General features: G+C 39.4%; 1 long non-coding RNA gene across 2 annotated transcripts; it reads left to right on the forward strand.

Annotated features, from left to right (window-relative positions):
- The first annotated feature begins 4,593 nt into the window (after positions 1–4,593).
- LOC110221776 (uncharacterized) lies at positions 4,594–9,256 on the forward strand. Of its 2 annotated transcripts, XR_002328237.2 has the most exons (3): positions 4,596–4,934; positions 6,805–6,935; positions 8,643–9,256. It is a non-coding gene; the product is annotated as an uncharacterized LOC110221776 (long non-coding RNA). The 2 variants fall into 2 exon arrangements; XR_013482890.1 differs by having other exon boundaries at positions 4,594–6,935.
- The last annotated feature ends 254 nt before the right edge of the window (positions 9,257–9,510 follow it).

The following is a 9,510-nucleotide window of genomic DNA, read 5'->3' on the forward strand; positions in this document are numbered from 1 at the left end:
AGACTGTGAAGAAGACACCAAACTCAATGAGAAAGGAGAGAGAAAGTTCCAGTGGTGACAGAGAGGATACAAATATGTGCATGTGTACACACATATATATATACAGGTATACACATATGCAGCTAGGTGGCACAGTGGATAGAGTGCCCAGCCTACAGTCAGGAAGACTCATCTTCCTGAGTTCAGATCCAGCCTCTGACACTTACTAGACCTGGGCAAGTCACCTAACCCATTTACCTTAGTTTCCTTGTCTGTAAAATGAGTTGGAGAAGGAAATGGCAAACCACTCTAGTATCTCTGCCAAGAAAACACCAAATGGTGTCATGAAGAGTTGGACACAGCTGAATAACAACATAGCATACATACACAAGTAGAGAGACGGAGAGACATAGATAGATACATAGATAGATAGATGGATAGATACATAGATAGATAGATAGATAGATAGATAGATAGACAGACAGACAGACAGACAGACAGACAGACAGACAGACAGACAGACAGACAGACAGGCAGGCAGACAGACAGACAGACAGACAGACAGACAGACAGACAGACAGACAGACAGATAGATAGATAGATAGATAGATAGATAGATAGATAGATAGATAGATAGATAGATAGATAGAGACAAAATAATAGGAGATGGTCCAGTTACTTAGCAAATGTGAGAAACATCAGATAGGCAATCAGAGCATTAAATTAGGACTGCTATGATGTAGCAGATATGGGGTGTAAGGTTTTGGACCTAGACGGGGGTTCAGATCCTGGCTTTACCTTTGACTATCTGTGCCACCTGGAATCTAGAATGAAAGGACTTGAGTTCAAAGCCTGTCTGAACTTGGGATCACCACTTCAACCTGTTGAGGCCTCAGTGTCATCATCTGTAAAATGAGAGAGCAGAGCCAACTAGATGTTGATGTCTCTTCCACCTCTAAATCCAGAAGACTGTGAAGTCTCAAAGCCATCAAAACAACCCCCCCTTTTCATATGGCTTTGACTGCATGACATGTCACATCATGCCACTCAGTGCATCATGGTTAACTTATAACCAGTCTATTAGTCCTGTTCCCTGGTCTCATCACCTACCATTAGTCAGTTACTCACCCATCTCCTCCACAGGGCTTGGCCATAGAGTCAAATAGGATAGAAATGTCTTTCAGTACATATTTTCCTCCTACTGTTCGGGCCTACTCTTGGGTATTGTCTACAGCAGAAGACCGTAGCTGGACCATTGCAAATACAGTTCTATGAGCACAATTTTAAGATGGTAGAGTGAAGGACCTAATCTATAAACAATAGGCTGTTCATCTTCCCTACCCTGTGATAAAATATTTTCATTTTGGTCTGCCAAGTTGATATTGAGCATCACCAGCACCATCTTAAAATTCAGAGCATCACAGAAAGTCATGGTTCTGTGTTAAATTTATTGTTGTTGTTCAGTTACTTCAGTCTTGTCTGACTGTGATCCCCTTTGGGCTTTTCTTTGCAAAGATACTGGAACAGTTTTCCATTTCCTTCTCCAGCTCATTTTACAGATGTGGAAACTGAGGCAAGTAGGGTTAAGTGACTTGCCCAGGATCACACAGTTTAGTTAGTGTCTGAGGCCAGATTTGAACTCATGAAGATGAGTCTTCCAGATTCCAGGCCCAGTGCTCTATGTGCACTATGGTGCCACCTGGCTGCCCCAGGGTTAGCGCATTAAAGCTTTAAACTGCACTGAGACTTTTAGAACACACAATTTTAAAAATGGCTACCTACACCCAAGATAAACTAAAAATTGTACTGCACATGGAGATCACGACTCAAAGTAGAATATCTCTTTCTTAGAGGGATTTCTATATGAGCTTGTGGATGCCACCTGGTCAACTCACACCACCCAAAACTGTGCTAAGCAAAAAAGTTCTCATCATGGTTAGCCCAGAACATGAGAGTACAATCTGTCTTCCACTTGTGTAGGGAAGTCCCATAAGCACCCTAAAATTTTAAGTTTAGCCTACCCTTGAATTTTTTTTAAGCGAGGCAATAGGGATTAAGTGACTTGCCCAGGGTCACACAGCTAGTAAGTATCAAGTGTTTGGTCTGAGGCTGGAATTGAACTGAGGTCCTCTTAACTTCAGGGCCAGTGCTCTATCCACTGTACCACCTAGCTGCCCCCATACATTTGAATTTTCAGAAGTAATAGAAGAATCTATGTATTTGCTGGTCTCCAAGAAATCTTCTGTCTATTGTCACAGGGGAAGGGAACAGGCATTTCTTAAATAACGTACTTTGTGCCAGGCACTGTGCAAATATTATCTTATTTGATCATTCACAATGGCAGACAAATGTTTATTTGGCTCCTTCCAAATCCTTCTTTCCCTCCTACATACATACAATAATGAACATAATCTCAAAACATAGAAAAAGTTTCTTCTTTGTCAGCAAACTGTTGCCAATTAATTTCCAAGAGGCAGCACGACATAGTTGATAGAGCACTGTACTTGGAGTCAGGAAGACCTGGGTTCAAATCCCTCCTCAAGATATTCACTAGTTGTGGTAACCCTGGGTGAGTTACTTAACTACCACTTGCCTCAGTTTCCTCAACTGTAAAATTGGGATGATAATAGTAATAGGTTCAAATGAGATAATATTCATAAAAAGTACTTAGCTATAGCAGAGTAGTCACTATATAAATGTTCATTCTCCTTCCATGCCCTCTGAAATCCTAGGCAAGTAACCTACGCTGCCTACACCTTAGCTCCTCATCTATAAAATGAGAGGTTTGGACTACAATCTAAATGACCCCTTACAGCTCTAAATTTCTGAAGAAAGAAAACATAGAAATAAGTCCTTCCTCTATATGAGGGGTTCTTAATCTTTTTTGGGTCCTGGACCTCTTTGCCAGTCTGTTGAAGCCCATGAACTCCTTCTTAGAAAAAAATCTTTTTAAATGCATAAAACAAAACACATAGTATTACAAAGGAAACCAACTGAATTGAAATAGTTACTAAAAATATATTTTCAAATGTATGTGTATATATATATATATATATATATGTATGTGTGTGTGTGTGTGTGTGTGTGTGTGTGTGTGTGTGTGTGTATATATATATATATATATACACATATGCATGTATATTTTTTCCAAAGTACATGGACACTCTAGAAATATCTGTTAGTTAGAATAAGGTGTGTAGTTAAGACTCCTTCCGGTCAGTAGAGAGGTGGGGGACTAGCGCTGCAAAATATTGCATGTGCTACCAAAGGCAATTTTTTTTGTCTGGATAATTTTGCTTAACTATTTTGCTTTGTTGCAAGTGAGGATTCAACAAATGGCTATTATACAAGGTGACAGTGGAGTAGAGAACAAAAGTTGTGAACAATTTTAAGGGAAAAAATAAGAAATTTTAAAATAAAATAAAATTGAATTGAATATTGTATGAAATCCTGGGTATTCCATTGGGTCTGTCCTTCAGCACTGTAGGATTTTTGCCCCCACCCCAGGGTGTTATTAAATTAAGACTAAAGTAACTGTAAGATTTTTTCTTCCAGGATTATACCTTGGTAAAAGAAGAACAGGGAAGTTTAATGCCTTGAGCACATGGCCCAGGCATCAGAAGTATATGAATACACTTGAATAATTCAAGACTAGCCATCCATGTTCCCAATGGAAAGCCCTAAGCAGTTCAGAGTCACTCCAATTTACCCAGAGTGGGCTTGGGAAGAGCTATTCTTTAGAATCAGCAGGAACCAAGTAAATTATCTGCAAAATGATGCTGAAACCTGATCTTGGAGCCAGTCTATCGGCCCTGAACCTAGCGATGGAGTACCTCCATGATGCTATTATTTGGGGGTTTTGTGCTCTCATAGGAGAAAGGGGAGGGTGGGAAGAGCGAAGGGAAGGAAAAGAAAAAAGGAAAGAAAAAAGCTATTTCCCCATTAGTGCTCAAACACTGCCCTCTTCTGGTCATCTCAGGAACAAGGTTTGAGCAAGAGTCAAAGACAGGATTTACTGTAGTCTTTATGCAATCCCATTGACAATACCATGAAAGAAAGAAGGGACAAAAAGCTGAACAAGGAAAAAGGGCAATGGTGAACACTGCCTGTGAATCGGCCTATCTCTATAAATAGGTAATCTTCAAATTAAGAAGTGATACCTTGAAAAATAAGATTTAAGTTTAAAAAAGGATTAATGCTGGTATAGAAGAAAGAAGGTTTTATTGGGGATCTGGGGACTGGATTCTTAGCCGTGGCTCTGTCCCTAATTAGCTCTATGACCTTGGACAAGTAATTTCCTCCCCTAGGCCTCAGTTTCCTCAACTGTATAATGATGAGGGTTGAATGAGATGATGCCTTGGTTCTGTTCCAATTTTAATGTTCCATGATAATACAATAAAATAAATAAAGAATAAATGGATAGATAGGTAGAAGAGACAAGTAATAGACAGATGAGAGATAGATAGATAGATAGATAGATAGATAGATAGATAGAAAGAACAGATAATAGATGAGGCAGACATATAGACAGACAGACAGACAGATGGATGGATGGATGGATGGATGGATGGATGGATGGATGGATGGATGGATGGATGGATGATGGAGGGATAGATGGATAGATAGATGGATGGATGGATGGATGGATTGGACAAGTAATAGATAAAATAGATAGATAGACAGACATATACATAATGATATCTTTACCTTACACTATGTTGTTTTGTTATCATTGCCTGAGATCACGTGTAACCTATTTTCTATAGTAGAAAGAGACCTGGCACTGGAGCCAGAAGACCTGAGTTCAACTTCTGGCTTTGACATTTATAATCCTGGTGACCTGCCATATCATCTTTCTGGACCTCAGTTCCCTCATCCATAGAATGAGGGGAGTTGTTTTAGGTGATATCTAAGGTCCATCTCTCCCAGCTCTAAATTCTGTGCTCACACAGCTAGTAAGTATCAGAAGAAGGATTCAATACTAGTCCTAGAATCATTCATTTTAAGCTAGAAGAAACTTAGAGTCATCTAGTCCAATCTTTTCATTTTATAATTGAGGAAACTGAGTACCAGGGAATTTAAATGACATGACCAATTTCATGCAGGTAGTATATAAGAAAATATTTGAAAGGACTGGCTTCCTTACTATTCCTCAGACAAAATGCTCCATCTCCCAACTTTGGACATTTCCACTGGCTGTCTCACATCCCTGGAATGTTCTCCTTCCTTATTTCTGGCTTCTGGGTTTCCTGCTCCCACCTTCTACAGGAAACCTTTCCTGGTCCCCCTTAATTCTATTGCCCTCCCTCTCTTGGCTGTTTCCAATTTATCCCAAATATAGCTTGTTTGCACAGTTATCTGCATGTTCTCTCCCTCTCCTCCTCGAGGACAGGGACTGTTCTTTACATTTCTTTGTATCCCTAGGGTTTAGTACCATGTCTGACAAATACTAGGTGCTTGATAAATGCATAATGACTGACTGGCTCAGTAAATTCCAGTGGCCCCTAATTTCTTGTAATTTCTTTAAAAAACTTTTCTGTTGGGTATTTTAAGTCCTTTGCAACACAGCTCTAGCCTGCCTTTCCAGCCTTACCATACATAATACCTCTTCATACACTCTGTGGTCCAGATATTTGTCACATGTAACATTCTAGTTCTCATTTCCACAGGCTGCCACTTATGTGTGGAATGCACTCCCTCCTCACTCTGCCTCTTCAACTTCTTAGCTTCATTCAGAACTCAGCTGAAGCCCATCCTACTGAATTCTTTCCTGATCTCCCCAGCTGCTAACCCCATACCTCCCCCCATTATCTTGTGTTCATTGGTATGTAAATTCTTGTGCGTGTGCATGACGTTTCTCCCAATGGAATATCAGCTGCGTGAGGGCAGGGACTGTTTCCTTTTTGTCTTTATAGCTTGATTCCATAATGAAGCTCCTGACACACATTAGGCACTTAATACATCTTTATTGATTGATTAATTGTCTGGATATCTAGGTTCAAATCCCACCTTTGATATTTCCTGTGTGAACATAACCAAATTTCAAAAGCTCTCTAAGCCTCAGTTTCCTTATATGTAAAATAAAGATGATAATATCTCACACCTCTCTCAGAGGGTCACTCTGAGAATCAAAGGAGATCACACACATATGTAAACTTGAACAAACTATATAGTGCTATATAAATGTCAGTTATCGTGATGGAAAAAAGTTAAATCTTGAAAAGTTTCAGATCCTAGGTAAGCTGGGTCAGAAATAAAACACCAACAGAAATCTCTGTCCTCTGTTCATTCAAGGACTCTCTCCTCTAGGAAGAAAACAAATTTCTCTGTTTGGCATTGAAGACCTCTCACAATCTGTCTCCTGACTCTATCTTTCCAGGATGCTTATGCTTCACTCTCCTTTACGCACTCTATGTTTCAGCCAAACTGGCCGACTTACTTTTCTCTGCGTGTAACAATTGATCTGTTATCTCTGTGTCTTAGTACCAGCTGTCCCCATGTTGGGAGTGCAGTCCCTCCTCATCTCTGCTTCGCAGTATCTTTAGTCCTTCACAGTTCAGTTCTTCCTTCTACACGAGGCCTCCTTCTATGTTGCTGTCCCCAAAATTATGAGAGAGCTGGAAAGAGGAAGGGGAAGGGGAAGGGAAGGGAAGGGGAAAAGAGGGGGAAAGAGAGGGAAGAAAGGGAGAAGAGAGAGAGGGAGGAGAAAGAGAAGAAAGAAAGGAAGGATGGAGGAAGGTAGAGAAAAGGAAAGGTGGGGGAAAGGGAGGGGAACGGAGAAGAGGAGAAGATTGCTTACCTACATACATGTCATTTCCTTGTCAGTGGAATTTAACTCCTTGAATGCTGAAATTATTTCATTTTGCATAGCACCATATAACTGCTTATCAAATGAATGAACTCTCACTGAAAGAAATAGGGAAATCTGTCACATCCTAAAAGAACCTTCCTGAAAGGTAAGAAGCAACAATCAGCATTTTAGAATCTTCCATACAAATTTTTTTTCTAAAATTATATCTTTCATCAGAAAAAAAAAGCTATTCATAGATAAAACCAACAATGTATGCTTAGCGTGGTGGAAAGATTACTCCATTTAGAATAAGAGAATCTGGGTTGGAGTCCCAGTTGTTTCACTTACTAATTTGGTGACCTTGAGGGAGTCATTGAACCTCTATGGGCTTCAGTTTCTTTATTTGTCAAATGAGTTGTAATAGATTATCTATAACATCCCCTCCATCTCTGGATCCATGATCTTATTTACATTGAAATTGATAAATATCAAGTCATAAATAAACATAACCCTTTTTAGTCATTCCTTCTAAATTTCCATCAATTTTCTTCGACCAATCATTTTTATTTAGTTTTCCTCATAGATGGTAGTTCATGTATAATCCTCTGGTTCTGGGTTTTAGAGTGGTTGTTGGGTTGTTTTATTTTTGTCCTATAATAGTTAATGAAAATGCTTCCACATTTCTTTCTGTAAGGGTATACCCCTTCTAGGCTGACAACTTTGTTGTTAGGAAAGCAAGAAGACAAAGACAAATATGAGACTTGTATGTGAAAAACACTCAAAATAGAGACAATGCAAAACAAACAAACAAACACAACTGTTTCAGTGTCTTGTTTTCTAGCTGCACCTTTGCATACTGAACAATAGGGGAACATGGCAGCTAATTACAACTTTGGACCTCAGAACTATTTTGTGATTATGAGATACATTTACATTGCCTGATTATGGCTTAGCCAGCAGAGATGGGGATTTGGTAATGTTCTGATTAATCACTATAAACTAGAGTGAGATATTTCACTGAGAGGACCTAGCTCTCTGAGCCAAGGAGGCTGACCTAAGAAAAGACTTCATAAATTAGTGGAAGACAAGCTATCCCTTTTCGTACTGCTCTCTAAAGACTGAAAGGATTTTTTGGTGAAAGAGAGACTCCATTCCGTCAGTTGGTACCCAGAAGGTAGAAATCCCTCCGAACTTGGCCAGGCAAATGGTATTAGAGAACCTTCCAGAAATCCTAGGCAAAAGGACTCTGCCCTTTCTGAAAGAGCAAAGCACTAATTCATTAACAGAGAGGGACATCCTAGCAGTGGGTTGATCCAGCTTAGTACAGAACAATGGCCCAGCCCAACAAAGGGGCAGTTGAGCTCAGTCATGGAGCAACTTTGTAGGAAAACAGTCTAGTCCAACCTTGAAGCTGACCAGTCTTACAGCAGAGTGGTTTAGCACAAATATGGAGCTTCCCAACTTAGCAGTGAATGCACTCATTAGTAACCTTTGCAAGGACGGTCCCCGAGAGAGAAAACAAAAAAACATTGAAACTCAGTTACAGAAACATTGGAAGTTCATCTGGCCACAGATTCCTCACATATGTTAGTCACTACCATGGAACTTTCTGAACTATCATATAGAGCTTGTGCCCACTCTCCAACATAGAACACATACATTGTTGGGACCACAAACTCCAGGTAATTATTGTTCTTGTTTTGCCTTTTGAATTAATGCTGTTTACTCAATGTAAATGTTGTTAAAAATTCATTGAGTTGTGGAAATACAAGCACACTAATATATTCTTAGTGGAATTATGAAACTGTTATTTTGGAAAAAATGGAATTATGCAAATAAAGTGACTAAAATGTTCATACCCTTTGAACCACAGATTCCATTCCTAGCTTATACCCCAAGGATGCCATCGATAAGAAGAAAGTCCCCATATAGTCCAAAATATTTACAGCAGCACTTTTTGTGATAGCTACGAATTGGAAACAAAGTAGATGCCCATCAATTGGTAAATGGATAAACAAATGGTAGTATTTTAATGTAATGGAATACTACTGCACTGTAAGAAATGAAGTGTGCGATGAATACAGAGAAGCATGGAAAGAGCCACGTGAACTGATGCAGAGTGAAGTAAGCAGAGCTAAGAAAGCAACATACCCAGTGACTGCAATAATGTAAAGGGAAAGAACAATGACATACCAAAACATCAAAAGCAAATGTGCTAAAATTATAAAGATCAAGCCGGACTCAAATGAAGAGAGACAAGATATCCCCAACCTACTCCTTTGTGGAGGTGCAAGGTCTATAGGTGTTACACATTGCACATGTTTTCAGACTTTTTCAATGTTTCAACCTGATATGTTGATTTTTTCCTCTCTAAAAAAAAATACTATTTGTCATATAAGATGGCTCCCTGGGAGGGGGAGGGATACTTGGGATAACTATAGCAATGCGAGAAACAGAAAATATCAATAAAAACTTTTTTTTAAGCAAGCTCATTGAGTCACCTTCCTGATTTGTTAATAGAATGTTCACTAGGAGGGACTCAGGAACTATAGTAGTCAGAATCTGCTCCCCTTCCCCTTATCTCTGAAACCCTAAGTATAATAATAACAGCTTCCCCTCTGGGGACCCAGACTGATAACATGGGTGCAGTTTGGGGGAGTCAGAGAACATGGAAGTGAAGAGGAAAAGCCATATTTCATTCATATCCCTCATACTGGTCAGTCTTAACTGCATTATAATAT

The sequence above is a fragment of the Phascolarctos cinereus genome, unplaced genomic scaffold, assembly GCF_003287225.1.
Source record: "Phascolarctos cinereus isolate Bilbo 61053 unplaced genomic scaffold, phaCin_HiC Scaffold_1;HRSCAF=81, whole genome shotgun sequence".
NCBI lineage: Eukaryota > Metazoa > Chordata > Mammalia > Diprotodontia > Phascolarctidae > Phascolarctos > Phascolarctos cinereus.